Raw genomic sequence first — 16,561 nt, forward strand, 5'->3', positions numbered from 1 at the left:
TGATTAAATCTCAAAGTCACATGGAGGGAGCCACTGTACTGAACACAGGACAGATCTCAATACATTAGAAGCCAGATGTAGTCATCTGCTTAGGAACTAAAGCAACATAAACCTGTGACCCTTTCCAATCCCAACTCAATTCCTGATGGTACTGAAGTCATTAGCCCCTCAACTTTGCTGCTTGATAAAGTAAAATGTGTGCCCTACCTGAAAAGAAATATAATTAAATCATAATACAAAGCCTAGCACAAGATGAAAATTAACAATAAAAATGACATGCAAAGATGTAGGAAAGTCTAACTTATAATTAAGAAAATAATAGAAGCAAAACAAAAGATGATCCAGATGATGGAATTAAGACACATATCAAAATAACTATTATGAACACGTTTAAAGAGAGGAAAAGATGAGCAAACTGAATGAAAATATGAAGAATTTAAGCAGGGAAGTAGAATCTCCAAAAAGAACCAAATAAACTTTCTAGGACTATACAATACAGAAAATTAGGCTTTCATGGAATGAGTCAGTGAATTCAAAGACAACTCAAAATAAATCATTCAAACTGAAGCAGATAGGAAAAGGAATTTAAAAAGAGAAAAAGACAGTGTCAAACAGTCTAATGTGTGCTAGAGTTGTAGAAGAGGAAAAAAGGAATGGAGAGAAAGAGTATGTAAAGAGATACCGTCTCTGAATTTTCCAAAACTGATAGAAGACATCACCACAGACTCAAGAAGCTCAGTGAACCCCAACTGAGATAAATACAAAGAAAAAACTCCCAAGAACATCATAATTAACTGCTCAAAGCTAAAGATAAAAGGAAATTTTAAAAACAGCCAGAGGGAAAAAAAGACATTTTCAAGGGAACAATTACATGAATGCATATGCGTGCTCAGTCGCTTAGTCATTTCTTACTCTTTGTGACCCACCAAGTTCCTCTGTCCACAGGATTCTCCAGGTAAGAATACTTGAGTGGGTTGCCATTTCCTCCTCCAGGGGCTCTTCTCGATCCAGGGATCAAACCTGTGTCTCCCACATTGGCAGGCGGATTCTTTACCACTTTGCCACCACCTGGGAAGCCCAATTATGTGAATGGTGGAAACCAAAAGACAATTAAATGACATTGTCAAAGTGCTAGAAAAAAAGAAAAGGAAAGAGAACTGCTGACCTAAAGTTCTTTACCAGTGAAAATATCTTTCAGAAGTAACATGGATCATCACTTCCCTGGTGATCCAGTGGTTAAGAGTCCACCGGACAATGCAGGGGACAAGGGTTTGATCTCTGGTCTGGGAAGACTCCACATGCCTCAGGGCAACTCAGCACGTGTGCCACAACTACTGAGCCTATGGTCTAGAGCCCACGAGCCACACTACTGAACCTTCATGCTGCAAACTACTGAAGCCTGTAGGCCTAAAGCCCATGCTCTACAGCAAGAGAAGCCACTGCAAAGAGAAGCCCATGCACCACAACAAAAAATAGCCCCCTCTCACCAAAACTAGAGATAGCCCTTAGGAAGCAATAAAGACCCAGCATAGCCAAATAAAATAAAATAAAGTAGATTTTTTAAAGTTTTTAAAAAGAAGTAAAAAAAATAAAATAAAATAAAATTTAAAAATAAGAAAATAAGTAAAGGTAAAATAACGGTATTTTCAAACAAACCAAAGCTGAGGAAAATTTTCACAAGCAGATCTGCAATAGAAAAAATCCTAAAAGAAGTTCTTCAAGATGAAAGGAAATGATCCCAAATCGAAGCATGAAAGTTTTAAAAAGAATGAAGAGCTCCAGAGAGAATAAATCTAGGATAAATGCAAAAGACTAAGCCCTTCAAAACTGTTTAGAAGACTAGTGACTATTAAAAACAACAAAAACAATAAAAACAATAACATGTAATAGAATTTATAACATAGGTAGGAGTAAAATACATGACAATAAAAGCAAAAAGAGTAATCATAAGTAGGGCACTTTTCATGATATAAGCTTTTTATATTGTTCGTGAAGTGGTAAAATACGACTTACAGACTCTAAGAAGTGTAGAATGCATTTTATAATCTCTGGAGCAGTGGTTTTCAAAGTACAGTCCCCAGACCAGAAGCATCAGCACCACCTAGAAGCTTGTTAGAAATACAGTCCTGGTTCCTATTCCAGGCCTACTTAATCAGAAATTTGGGGGTTGAGTCCAACAATCTATGTGGTTTTTTTTTTAATTATTTATTTTACTTATTTATTTTTGGTTGTGCTGGGTCTTCACAGATGCGTGAGGGCTTTCTCTTGTTGCAACAAGCCGGGGCTAATCTTCACTGCAGTGCACAGGCTTCTCATTATGGTGGTGTCTCTTGTTGCAGAGCACAGGCTCTGGGCACACAGGTTTCACTAGTTGTGGTTCTCGGGCTCTAGAACAGGCTTAGGTGCTCCATGGCATGGAATTTTCCCAGACCAGGGATTGAGCCCGTGTACCCTGCATTGGCAGGCAGCTGTACCACTAGGGAAGTCCCCAGCAATCTATGTTTTGAACAGCTGTTCAGCTAATTCTAATGCAAACTAAAACTTCAGCAACTCCGTTCTAGATCTGGAAAGACAACAGAGAGGAAACTCTTCTCAATGGTAGACTGGTACACGTACAACTGGTCATTTGGATAGAAGGAGAAGTGATTCAAAGTGAGGATGTAAATATTTATTTATAAGAGACTAGGAGGCCTGTGGATAGACAAATAGGTGACAGCATAAAGGGTGAAGACTTGTATATTACATGTGGATACAGACCAGAAAGCATCTACTACAGAAAAGCTCTGAACAACCAAGAAGACAAAATGAATAGTCACTTGACATTAGCCAGTCTCTGTCATCAGTCACACAGAGGAAGCAGAATAGACACACAAACAGAGCGCACACGGTGTTTGCCCAAGAGCATGAACAGAAGTTATATGTAAGCCCAAGAGCATGAACCCCACTTACCAAGGCCAATCCAGCTACTGCTGCCTTTGAATGTCCAACTTGTCAGCAACAGAGATCAACACTGAGCCCCCAATATGGTGTCATTGCTCAAGGAAGTTAACCAGCCACTTAGCAGCAAGCTGACTATATGGAGCCCCTCCATCCTGGAAAGGCCAGCCATTCATCCTCACAGGGATAGACACAAATTCCAGAGTCTAAGCCAGCATCATGCCCAGGGGCCTGTGCAGCGCCTCAACCATAGGCTTGGACACCCATATAAAGCATCCAACCAGGAGACCTACTTCACCATGAAGAAGATGTGGGAGTAAACCCAAGACCATGGGATCCACTCATCACCACATCATTCAATAATGCACCATCCAGAGGGAGCCAGAATGCTAGGGCCAGGACCACTCCTTCTTGGGTAACAAAAGACCTTCTGTCATTTTTACTCACTCTGTTTTCATACTTGGCCATGGAGATGCGAGAAGTGGAGAATACATATATACAGAGGGCAGAATGAAGTAATGACATAGAGAACAGCAAACGCAAGAGACTGAGAGTGTCCTGATGTCTAGTTTCCAGTTCTTGTGTTGGCCACAGTCCATGGGACATCTCTGTTTCCTGACAATAAATTACCGCTCCCTTTTTGCATAAGTCTGCCTGATTTGGTTTCCATTGCTATGCTATGCTAAGTCGCTTCAGTCGTGTCCGACTCTGTGCGACCCCATAGACGGTAGTTCACCAGGCTCTGCCGTCCCTAGGATTCTCCAGGCAAGAATACTGGAGTGGGCTGCCATTTCTTTCTCCAGTGCAACTAAAGGTTCTTGTCTAATAAAATGAATTCTAGAGGCAGACTTTGCACATTAAGAATTTCTGATGAATAATACAGTTGTCCTAAAATGGAAAGAACGTCTCTTACCATTTTTAGATTTTGATAGCCCCTCATCAGTGAGTGTGTAGAAGAGACTTTGCCTGTTATAAATAAGCCCTGATTTTCGGAAAAATATCAGGAAAAGTATGATATGGAGAATGGAATTGTTGCACTGTTTGGCATAATGATGAGTCCCTAACTGCATAATAATATTCCAAAAGAAGATCTGCAAGAATACATAACATTGGAGGAGAAAAAAAATGACAGATACATTTTTAGAATTTTTTAAAAACCTTAAAAAATTTTACAATTTATTTTTTATTAAATTAACCCACCAAAAGGCTAGAAGTTAAGTATCTTGGGTGCAAAATAGAAGAAAAATAGCAAATAAAATATCCTTTGTATGTACATTATTATTTACTGCTGAGATGAAAATGGAAAAAAAAAAAAAAACTCAGGAAAAAATAGACAAAATTCTTTGTTTTACTTTCTCTTGATATCACTGCCAACAATGCCCTCTAGCGGTCAAGTAAGTAGATACTGAAGAATGGAAAAAGTGAAACCTAATTAAGCAGCCCTGTTAAACTCATTGCTAAGATTTTCATGAAAATATGAACTTTTACACTTCCAGTTGGTAACTGAATGTTATATTTGGCAAGAAAATGAATCTTTACAAAGTATCACACCATATACCTTAAAGCATAGCCATTTCAAAGCCAACTTTCCCCTGTGGTTTTCCTGAACACCTGCCAAACAGCACATGAAAATAGCCATCTGTAATGTCTTAGAGGGGCATTTCTGGGTCACAACTTCCACTGTGTACCCAAAACGAAAGCAAAATCTACTTTTATTGAGGAGGAAGTCAATCTCCGAAATACTTCTGCTTTTAAACCCAATTACCTTCAAGAATTATGGCTTCAGACAACACTAATGACTCTGGTACCACTTTCGAGATCTTATCTGAATTCTGAGCTCATCAACTAGACACAATCCCTTTGCTTGAGAATTCTTCAAACTACAGCTCTCAGCTGCTAGAGTGAGCCAGTCAAAACAACAGTTTCAGTCACAGGAATGAAATTTCTCCAACCCACCCAGGCTCAGCGAAGAGTTTCCCAAAGGAACTTGAGCTGAAGGAAGAGAAAGAAGACAAGGCACAAAGTTCACTCCCCTCTAATTCAAACCAGCCAACTGCTGGCTCTAGTCTCTGACTTAAGAGTCCTTTGTCTCTGCAAATTGTTCTCCTTTTTCTGGGTTCCAAGCCTCCTTGACTCATACTTTCCAATCATCCTATGTTCCCTTCAGTAACTCATTACCTGTATGATTTTGAGAGACACTTAGAGCCTTTTGTGCTGACTAGATTTGCATGAGAATATTTGCTGTGAGGCTCTGAATGACTTTCACTAAGGCATCAGCCTACTACTCTGTTCTGAGATTTCATTTATTTAAATAGAAAGAAACACACTCTGAGTAGCTATGCTGCGCATCGACAGGGGCCATTAATATTAATATTAGTTCCCTTAGAAAGACTGGGATGACCTCATATTGAGAATGCTAAACATTTCCTGGGTTTGCACTGTGAAAATGAAATCCAAGCACTAGAAATAAGTCTTTGAAGACTTGCTTTCATCACCCTTAGACAAAGTCTAATGAGGCAACCTAAATGTCAATATCATTTTCTCCATTACCATTTCTGATGTACTAGATAGACCTCAACTTCTGGAGTCAGGTGTAAATCTCATCACTGCCACTGACTTGGCTATTCTGTTCACCAAGTAATTTATAAAAGCCAGTTAAGTTTTGGGAGGATCTGCAAAATAATTAGCTGACAATATCCCCCACACTTAGTTCTAGGACAAATGAAAAAATACTCTATGCTGCCATACTGTACTCTGTTTCCCTAAGCATGTTCTGTAGATCGATTTTTAATTTATTTGACCATGGAATTTTTTCTCAGGGCATTTTAGGAAATCAAGGTATGAAAAAACTCTTTAGGGAATGGTAGTTTCTCTGGAAACTTTCAACTTCAAACTATACTCCTTAAATGTTCTCAGTTGCACTAGCCACATTTCAAATGGCTACCATATTGGACAGTGCAGAGTTGAACATTCCACTATCACAGATAGTTCTGTAGGATAGCACTAGTCTAGAGTTTTCCTTATAGCCTTTTAATCATATTCATAATGGAATCCAGTCCCTAAAGACACTCACAAAATACTAACTTTAGAGAAAACTGTTAAGCAACATCTTACCTGAGTGATCAAAGATAACAGCCCAACAATGGTCCACAGAGACATCATGTATCTCCTGTAATGCATGTTAAGAAGAACACAATATCTCATGTCATGTTTCTGCCAACAATACATAACCTGAACCTAATCATTAGGAAACATCAAACACAAAGATATCCCATAAAATAACCTGTCTGTATTCTTTAAAATATCAAGGCCACAAAAGACAGAGGAAGGCTAAAGAACTGTGCTAGATTAAAGGAAAATAAATAAACATGATGACGAAATATAATGCATGTTCTTTAGTCAGGGAAAAGAAAAACTAAAAGAAAAACTATAAACTACAATCATTAGGGCAACTGATAAAATTTGAATATGGACTATGGGTTAGATAATAGTATTATAAAAATGTTTATTGATTTTGATTATTAAAAGGTAGTCATATAAGACAAAGTCCTTCATCTTAAGAAATACTACACTGAGGGAATTCACTTGTGGTCCAGTGGTAAGAACTCTGTGCTTCTACTGCTGAGTGCCTGTGTTTGATCCCTGGTCAGGGAACTAAAAACCCACAAGCCACATGGCACAGCAAAAATAAATAAATAAATAAGAAAGAAAAAGAAATACAACATTAAAGTACTTAAGAAGTACTTAAAATCAAAGAACTCTCTGAGTTCCAAATGAAATGGAGACAGCATATCCCACTCCGTCTCTCCCACCGAATGCAATTAAGTCCCTTAAAGAGGGTGTATGGAGGACTTTGAAAAGTCAATGGCAACAGGTAGACTGGGAAAGACAAACAAATATCTGAGAACTACTAAACTGGGGGTAGTTCTCTGAAATCTAGTTTCTCCCAGGCTGAATTCAAAGACAACCTAAAATCCACAAGTATATACTGGAGCAGATGGAAAGTGCTCCAAAAGTCCTCCCTTTCTTGTCCAAGAAGAGAATAAGAATGGCTTCTTTTGGGTCAGAAAGATTGAGGGAAATCCCCTGGGTTTTTCATTCCCTCTCTTGTCCCGGTCCCTATTTAATCCTACCATGACACAGAGGCAACAATAGCAGAACAAATGACTAAAACTTAGAGAGAGGAAACTCTTCTCTCTGAGCAAAGAAACCATGGATTCAAGAGTGTGAGAGAAATCCCTGTTGCTCTTTTCTCCCTGATCTCTCACTACGAGGTCCCAGTAGCAGACACAGTTGTGGGCAGTGCACAACACATCAGGGAAACTAAAGCCATGACTTTCTAGTCAGAAGACCAGGAAAGGGGTGCCTAAGAGCAGGAAAGATTTCCCTGGGGGGAAGGCATAGAGAGAAGGAAGTTTCAGAAAGCCATGCCTTAAAACTATGTATGAACTCCTGGGCTCATCTCTGAGTTGTGCATACATGGGCCCGACCCTAAACAGCATTGAGGACTGATGAACAAGATGGGTCACTGCCTAAGTCCCAGACTGGTCACTGAGTGTGACACACAGATTGTGTGCGTGGGCACAGAGTTGTGTCCAACTCTTTGCGACCCCATGGACTGTAGCCAGCCAGGCTCTTCTGTCCAAGGAATTTTCCAGGCAAGAATATTTGAGTGGGTACCCATTTCCTCCTCCAAGGGATCTTCCTAACCCAGGGACTGAACTCATGTCTGTTGTGTCTCCCGAAGTGGGAGGAGGGTTCTTTACCAGTTAAGCTGCTAGGGAAGCCCTACACACAGGAGACAGACCCAAGTAGCACAGCAAAAATTTTGAAAACTGAACTGATGTTGGAATCACAGCCCAAAAGAGTCAGGGTAAGGACTTGCAAGGTAAACCTAAACTGTTTAATTGCCTACTACACAAATGAACTTCAAACATTCTCTATAGGATTTAAACAAGACCTAAAATCCCATTACATACTATTCAAAATGTCCAGGATCAAATCCAGAATTATTCAGCATATAAAAAACTGAGAAAATCTTGACGTTTCTCAAGGGAAAAGGCAATCAGTAGCCAAGAACACAGATGTTGAAATTAAACCAAGATTTTAAAAGCAATATTAAAATCATTCTTTAATAAGTAAATGTAAAAACCCTTGAAACAAATGAAAAATAGAAAGTCTCAAGAGAGAAACAAAAGGTATAAAAAAGAACCAAAAGAAAAGGTTGGAACTGGAAACATACAATGACTGAAATAAAAACTTACTAGATGGGCTCACTAATGAACTTCAAGATATCAGTAAAAATTATCCAATCTGAAAGATAGGGATTTTAAGTGTTTTTTGTGTAAAGCAGAGCTTAAAGAACCTATGGGACAATAGGTGAAACTAAAACAGAAAAAAAACTCAAAAATATTCATATCTAGATAATATCAGACACAACCCAAAAGGCTGAAAACAAAAGACAAAGTATCTTGAAAGCAGCCAGAGAAAATAATAGCTGATATATAGGTGGTCATAATTTTGATCCAAATGACTTCATCGTCATCGTTTTGGTTAGTCGTTCAGCCGCATCCAACCCCATGGACTGTATCTTGTCAGGCTCCTCTCTCCATGGGACTTTCCAGGCAAGAATACTGGTGTAGCTAGCCATTTCCTTCTCCAGGGGATCTTCCTGACCCAGGGATGGAACCCAGGTTTCCCATATTGCAGGCACATTTTTTACCATCTGAGCCACCAGGGAAACCCTGAATGACTTCATGTTTCTCATTAAAAACCATGAGAGTCAGGAGGCAGTGAAACATTTTTAAAATGCTGAAAGAAAATAGCTTTCAACCCATAGTTCTATATCCAGTTAAAATATCTTTCAGGAATGTAGCTAAAATAAAGATATTCTCAGATGAAAAAATGACTGAGAAAAGATATCATCAGCAGACTTGCTCTAAAAAAGTGCCAATTAAAGTTTTCCAGATAGAAGAAAAATAATAAAAGTAAGAATGCTTATAAATCAGAAAAGACCTAGTTAAGCGGAGACACATTCTATCAATATGATGATAGATTGAAAGAATCAGTTTCACATGCCAATTCTCCTCAATTTACCTATAGATTTAATGTAATCCCAATTAAATTCCAGCAAGATTTTTTGTAGTGATAGACAAGCTGAGTCTAAAATTTATATGGAAAATCAAAGGAACTTGAATACCTAGAACAATTTTTAAATGAATAAAGTTAGAGGATTCATACTGCCCAGTTTTAAAGCTACAGGGCTTCCCAGGTGGCACCAGTGACAAAGAACCCGCATGGCGATGCAGGAGACTTACAAGACAGGGCTTCGATCCCTGGGTGGGGAGGATTCCTTGGAGGAGGGCAAGGAAACCCACCCCAGTATACCTGCCTGGAAAATCCTACGGACAGAGGACCCTGGTGGGTCACGGTCCATGGGATCGCAAAGAGTCAGGGACGACTGAAGTGACTTGGCATGTATGCACAGAGCTACAGTATTATAAAGTATACAGTGTACAGTGTAAAGCATACAGAATAAAAAGGCAATATGGTATTGCAAAGCAAAACACAGAGATCAATGTAAGAGAATAAAAACCTCAAAAGTAGACCACACGAATATGGGCAAAAGTGTAAAGGTAATTCATTGGAGAAAGGACAGTCTTTTCAATAAATGGTTTTGTAACAATCAGCATCCAGATTGAAAAATACAGACACTCACATATATATAATTATCAATCTAAGCCTTGCAACTTGTAGAAAATTTCCAGAGTTAAAACCCAAAACTTTTAGAAGAAACCTTCATAACTTGCATTAGGCAAAGAGTTCTTAAATATGACACCAAAAGCACAATCCAGAAGAGAAAAAATAAGCTGGACTTCATCAAAGTTAATAACTTAAGGTAGTACAAAATATTTGCAGATCAGATATTCAACAAAGGATTGAATATTGAAAAAACTCTCAAAATCAGCAATAATAAAATAAACTACCCAATTTAAAAATGAGTGAAAGATCTGAATATTTTATCAAAGATGAGTATACAGGTGGCAAATAAACACATGAAAAGATGCTTATCATCACTAGCCTGTAGTGTAAATTAAAACCACAATGTCATACAATCACACACCTATTAAATAGTTAAAACTAAAAAAAAAAAAACTGACAAAATTAGGTGCTAACAAGGATGCATAACAATTGAACTTTGCATACATTTCTAGTAGTTATACAAAAAATTAAAGTTGTCTTAGAAGATAGTTTGAAAGTGAAAGTGAAAGTCAGTCATGTCCAACTCTTTGCGACCCCATACAGTCCATGGAATTCTCCAGAACAGAATACTGGAGTGGGTAGCCTTTCCCTTCTCCAGGGGATCTTCCCAACCCATGGATCGAACCCAGATCTCCCACATTGCAGGTGGATTCTTTACCAGCTGAGCTATCAGGGAAGTGCTTAGAAAATAGTTTGGTAGTTTCTTATTAATTTAAATATACACCAACCATATGACCCAGTAACTTCACTCACACCTAGATATTTACAGTAGAGAAAATTCAAACTTATTGCTTAAAAACCTGTACATGAATGTTTATCACAAGTCTATTCATGATTGCCAAAAACAGAATCACCCCAAATGCATAAATGTGAGAATGGCTAAGCTATAGTACTTCCATATATTGCAATACTCAGAAAATATAAAAGGACAAATGACTGTTACATACAACGTGAATAAATCTCAAAATGTGCTAAGTGAAATAAGCCCATCTCAAAAGGTTACATTTGCATAATTGCATTTATATGACTTCATGGAAAAGACAAAACTGTACCAAAGGATTACAGATCTGTGGTTGCCAGGGTTTAGGGGTAGGGATGGGGCAGCATGAGAAAGGCTTTGTGGTAATGGAGCCGTTTAGTATCCTGACCATGGCTTGGTTACATGTACTAAAACATAGAACTGTACACCAAAAGAGACAGGAAGTCAATGTTACCATAGGTATTTTTTAAATTAGTGACAATAATACTCTAAGTAAAAGAGCAGAGGAGCATGATGGCTACAACATTCTCTCAACTGGCTCAGAAAAATCTCTCTGTATATAGATTGACAGGCAGAGATAATGGATAGGTAGAATGATAGAGCAAATGGAGAAAAATATACACAACTGGTGAATCTACATTAAAGGTGTAAAGCAATTCTTTGTATCATTTTTGCAACTTTTCTGAAAGTTGAAATTATACCCCCTAAAAAGTTGCTGCAGAAGTATATAAAAAAATACATTTGCAATAAAATACATTTACTAATATTTCCAAAAATATCACATGACATACATTATGCCATTTTTTTTATCAACGGCATTCAAAATGATCTCTCTTCTAAATCTGAGCTTCAGAAGTACCGTACAATAAATCTGGAATGGCAAATAGTTTTCAACTTGTGTGCCTATTCTAATCTACTCTTTGTGGGAAGTAGGAGCACTGAGTTGAGGATTACTTAGCAAAGGTCAGGCTCATGAAGGAAGAGTTCTGTTATTGATCACTGATGCCTGCCATGGGAGCAGACTAAGATTCTATCAGGATGCAGTCCAAGAACACCTTTATGAAGCTTATATCATCCTCTTACTGATGACCATATTTCTTCTTAAAAATCACTGCTTAAAGTTTTAATAGTCAATGAAATTTTTATTAATTAATATACAGGAATACCTTGGAGATATTTCAGTTTAAAGTTCTAGACCACCATAAGAAAACAAATATCACAGTAAAGTAAGTCACACAAAATTTTTGGTTTCCCAGTGCATATAAAAATTACTTGTGCTTTTACTGTAGTCTGTTAATTGTATTATAACATTATGTCTAAAAAAATGTGCATAACAATTTTAAAAATACTTAATTACTTAAAAATGCTAACCATCGTTTGAGCCTTCAGTGAGTTATAATATTTCTGCTGACGGAGAGTCTTGCCTCAGTGTTGAGAGTGGTTGACTAATCAGAGTGGTGGTTGCTGAAAGTTTGGGTGGCTGTGACAATTTCTTAAAATAAAACAACAATGCTTGAATTGATTCACTCTTCCTGGTATAAATGATTTCTCTGTAACTTGCCATGCTATGTAATAGCATCTTACCCACTGTAGAGCTTCTTTCAGAATTGGAGTCAATTCTCTCAAACTCTGCCACTACTTTAGCAACTAAATTTATGTACTAATCTAATTCATTTGTTGACATTTTAACAATCATCAGAGCATCTTCACCTGGAGCAGGGTCCATCTCAAGAAGCCACTTCCTTTGCTTATCTGTGAGAAGCAACTCTTCATTCGTTCATGTTTGGTCATCTGTGTGTATGCTCAGTCGTGTCCAACTCTTTGCAACCCCAAGGACTGTAGCCCCCAGGCTCCTCTGTCCATAGGATTTCCCAGGTAAGAATACTGGAGTGGGTTGACATTTCCTTCTCCAGGTATCTTCCCGACCCAGGGATCAAACCCACGCCTCTCGAGTCTCCTGCATTGGCAGGCAGGTTCTTTACCACTAGCGTCACTTGGGAAGCCATGTTTGGTCATGACATTGCAGCAATTCAGTCACATCTTCAGGCTCCACTTCTAATTTTATTTCTCTTGGTTTTTCCACATCTGCAGTTATTCCCTCCACTGAAATCTTGAACCCCTCAAAGTCATCCATGAATGTTGGAATCAACTTCCAAACTCCTGTAAATGTTGATATTTTGACCTCTTTCCATGAATCATATATGTTCTTAATGATACTTGGAATGATGAATCCTTTCCAGAAGGTTTTCAATTTACTTTGCCCGGGTCTATCAGAGGAATCACTATCGATGGCAACAATAACCTTACAAAAGGTATTTCTCAAATCATAAGACTTGAAAGGCAAAATTACTCCTTGTTCCAAGGGCCCTAAAATGGATGTTGTGTAGCAGGCATGAAAACATGAATCTCGTACATCTCCATCATAGCTCTTGGATGACCAGTTGTTTGTCAATAAGCAGTAATATATTGAAAGGGATCTTTATTTTCTGGGCAGTAGGTCTCAACAGTGGGTTGAAAATACTCAGTAAACCATGCTGTCAACAGATGTGTTGTCATCCAGGCTTTGTTGTTGCACTGACAGAGCACCGGCAGAGTAGATTTAGCATAATTGTGAAGGGCCTCTTCAGGATCTTAAATGAGCATTGGCTTCAACTTAAAGTCACCAGCCACTTCAGCCTAACAAGAGGATCAGCCTGTCCTTTGAAGCTTTGAAGCCACGCATTGACTTCTCCTATCTAGCTACGAAAGTCATAGATGGCATCTTCTTCCAATATAAGGCTTTTTCATCTATATTGAAAATCTGTTTAATGTAGCCACCTTCATTAATTATCTTGGGTAGATCTTCTGGATAATTTGCTGCAGTTTCTTTATCAGTACCTACTGCTTCACCTTGCACTGGTTCTTTCTTTAAGCCTCATGAACCAAACTCTGCTAGCTTTCAATTTTTATTCTGCAACTTCCTCACTTCTCTTAACCTTCACAGAAATGAAGCAAGTTAGGGCCTTGCTCTGAATCAGGCTTTGGCTTAAGGGAATGCTGTGGTTGGTTTGATCTTCTATCCAGACCACTACAACTTTCTCCACATCAGCAATAAGGCTATGCTGCCTTTTTTTTTTTTTTTTTTTTTTATCATTCATGCGTTCACTGAAGTAGCACTTTCAGTTTCCTTCAGGAACTTTTCCTTTGCATTCACAACTTGGCTAACTGGTACAAGAAGCCTAGTTTTTAGCCTATCTTTTCAGATTTTCAATATGCCTTCTTCACTAAGCTTAGTCATTTCTAGCTTTTGATTTAAAGTGAGAGATCTGTAACTCTGTCTTTCACTTGAACACTTAGAGGACGCTGTACAATTATTAATTGGCCTCACTTTGATACTGTTGTATGTCAGGGGATAGGAAAGCCCCCAGGAGAGGGAGAGAGATGGGGGAACGGCCTGTCTGTGGAGCAGTCAGCACACACACATTTATCAAGTTCATCATCTGATATAGGCACAGTTTGTGGTGCCCCAAAACAGTTACAATAGTAACATCAAAGAGCACGGATCACAGATCACCATAACAAATATAATGATAATGAAAAGCTTAAAATATTGCTAGAATTACCAAAATGTGTCACAGAGACACAAAGTGAGCAGATGCTGTTGGGAAAAAAATGGTGCTGTTGAAGTTGATCAATGTAGGGTTGCTGCTGCTGCTGCTGCTGCTGCTACAAACATTCAATTTTCAATTTGTAAAAAAATACGTATCTGCAAAGTGCACTAAGGTAAAGCACAATAAAACGAAGTGAGACTGTACATGTCCTGTGACCCATTAAGATAGTTTTAAACAGCTCTTTTGTGTTCATGTGTGCTAAGTCACTTTAGTTGTGTCTGACTCTTTGAGACACTATGGACTGTAGCCCACCAGGCTCCTCCGTCCGTGGGATTCTCCAGGTGAGAATACTGGTGTGGGTTGCCATTTCCTTCTCCAGGGGATCTTCTTGACCCAGGGATTCAACCCATGTTTCTTGCATTGGCAGGCAGATTCTTTACCACTGAGCCAGGAAGCCCAACTTACAATTCTGCCTTACTTAAAATCTTTTATCAGTTACTATTTATCTTTTCATATCTTTTTACATTTCTTTTTCTCCTTTCTTCATACACAAATAAATCCTTATTTGATTTTGCCTAAACAGTGAACTTCAATTCATCATACAGACAGTGGGTTCCTGAAGCATAGATTAGATCGCATTTATTGACTGCCTATGAACCAGAATCTATGCTAAGCATGGGAGATGAATAATGAGGATTCAAGCCCTACCCTCATAAATTCATGTCCAGAAGAAAAGATCAGTATGTAAACAGATGATTATAATACACTGAACATTTTCTTCATATCTATAAAATAGAAACAATAATTATACTTACTTCCCAAAGTATGGAGAGGATTAAGTGAGTTAATAGCTAGTTAAATGCTTAGCATATAGTCTGGCACATAGTAATCTTATTGTAAGCACTGGTCATTAATATAATTAGCTCCCAACTACCAAGTAGAATGTTATGAACTGTGATTAATCTAATTTCCAGACAGTGAATTTATTTTTTCAAGCCACCCAACGTGTCAAGGAATCTTGAACAAAGCCAAAACTTTGAAGTCTATTTACCCAGATCTTCCATAAAGGATTATGATTTTACAAGTAAAATAAACTGTGTCCTTTTAACTATCTTTTTCCAATATGCTTTTGAAGATATTTCCTTAATTAATTTCAGCAGAAGATGATTCCCATTTTCTTCTCAATCATGTAGTTTTTACAGAGGAGCCCAGTGATATAATCCCCACATTCTATTTCACTATACTGTACCCTATAATTCTTGCCAGCATTAACAGCTCAGGCATTTTTTTTCCTCTTCCAATAGTCATACATATTTATTGGCATAAAATGAAATCTCTTCTTCAACAAAATGAATTATGAATATTAGATTAAAAAATAATAGCTACAATGAAAGGGCAGTATGGAAAAATAAGCCTCAAAACTCCTAACACCCTGAGGATTTGAAAAATAAAATGACATTATGTCTTCCTGAACCCCAAAGATAATCTTTGTGTCCCAAAGAAAGCCTGGAGGATATGGATAAGAATCAAAAACTATCATCCATTTCTAAACATGCCCAGAAAAATATGTTTTCTTCAAGCTGCCAAGATAAATGCAAACCAGAAGGTTTTTTTTTTGAATCTCATATTACGCCTTTTTATGTGTTCCAAAATTTAAAAAACCGACAGGCTGCCCTTGGAAACAGGAATGCATCAGGTTCTTGCAGTGCAGTGGGATGGAAACAACAGAATGCAAAGACCTGTGTTCTGAAGTGAGCAGCACACAGAACTGGCTGTGTGATTCTGCACAAGATACTTAATCACTACGTTAAAGTCACGGAAGTTGGAGATAATGACATCTATTCTTGCCTATCTTGCCTACTGTTGCTACTGAGAACAATAGTATTTGTGCAGGGATCTAAAAACTACCTTTTCCTTCACAAATACCATTTTATTTAGTTACTAGTACCCTGTGAACAATGTATTCTTATTATCACTATTATTATTATTATCATTATTATTACTATCATCATATTCTTTTGACAAATGAGGAAGTTGACATTCAAAGAATTTTGGGGACTTCTGGGGTGGTCTAGTGATTAAGACTCCACCCTTCCAGTGCAGAGGGCATAGGTTTGATCCCTGGTCTGGGAGCTAAGCTACTGCAAGCTGCACTGTGCAGCCAAAAAATTTTTTTTAATTAACCTGCCTAAGGTCAGAATAAGTGATAAGCAGGACTCAACCCAAATCTTCTAACTCTACACCTCTGTTTGACCCATTGGATTATAATTCTTTGAATTCGGGACTTCTGGTCATCATGTGCTATTCTGCACTCAGTCGTGTCTGACTCATTGCAACACTTTGGACTGTACCCCAACAGGCTTCTTTGTCCATGGGATTTCCCAGGCAAGAATACTGGAATGAGTTGCCATTTCCTATTTGAGGGTATCTTCCTGACCCAGGGATCAAACATGGGTCTCCTGCATTGCAGGAGAATTCTTTACCACTGAGCTATCAGGGACATAGTTTCAGG

The 16,561-nt window shown here is 38.1% G+C and overlaps 1 protein-coding gene across 2 annotated transcripts in view; it reads right to left on the minus strand.

The window, feature by feature from the left end:
* Nucleotides 1–1,879: 1,879 nt before the first annotated feature.
* Nucleotides 1,880–16,561, minus strand: part of LOC145503688 (uncharacterized) — a 38,741-nt gene continuing 24,059 nt past the window's right edge. Inside the window, exons 3-4 of one of the 2 annotated variants that reach the window (XR_014051666.1) lie at nt 6,052–6,106; nt 1,880–2,563 (exon numbers count right to left, since the gene is read on the minus strand). The gene's annotated coding sequence lies outside the window, so the exon portion shown is untranslated. Of the gene's footprint in view, nt 2,564–6,051; nt 6,107–16,561 lie in introns of those variants that run through there. The other variant, XR_014051664.1, reaches the window with a different exon arrangement.

Source organism: Giraffa tippelskirchi, chromosome 4 (genome assembly GCF_054371585.1).
Source record: "Giraffa tippelskirchi isolate mGirTip1 chromosome 4, T2T-mGirTip1v1.2.pri, whole genome shotgun sequence".
NCBI classification, from domain to species: Eukaryota; Metazoa; Chordata; class Mammalia; order Artiodactyla; family Giraffidae; genus Giraffa; species Giraffa tippelskirchi.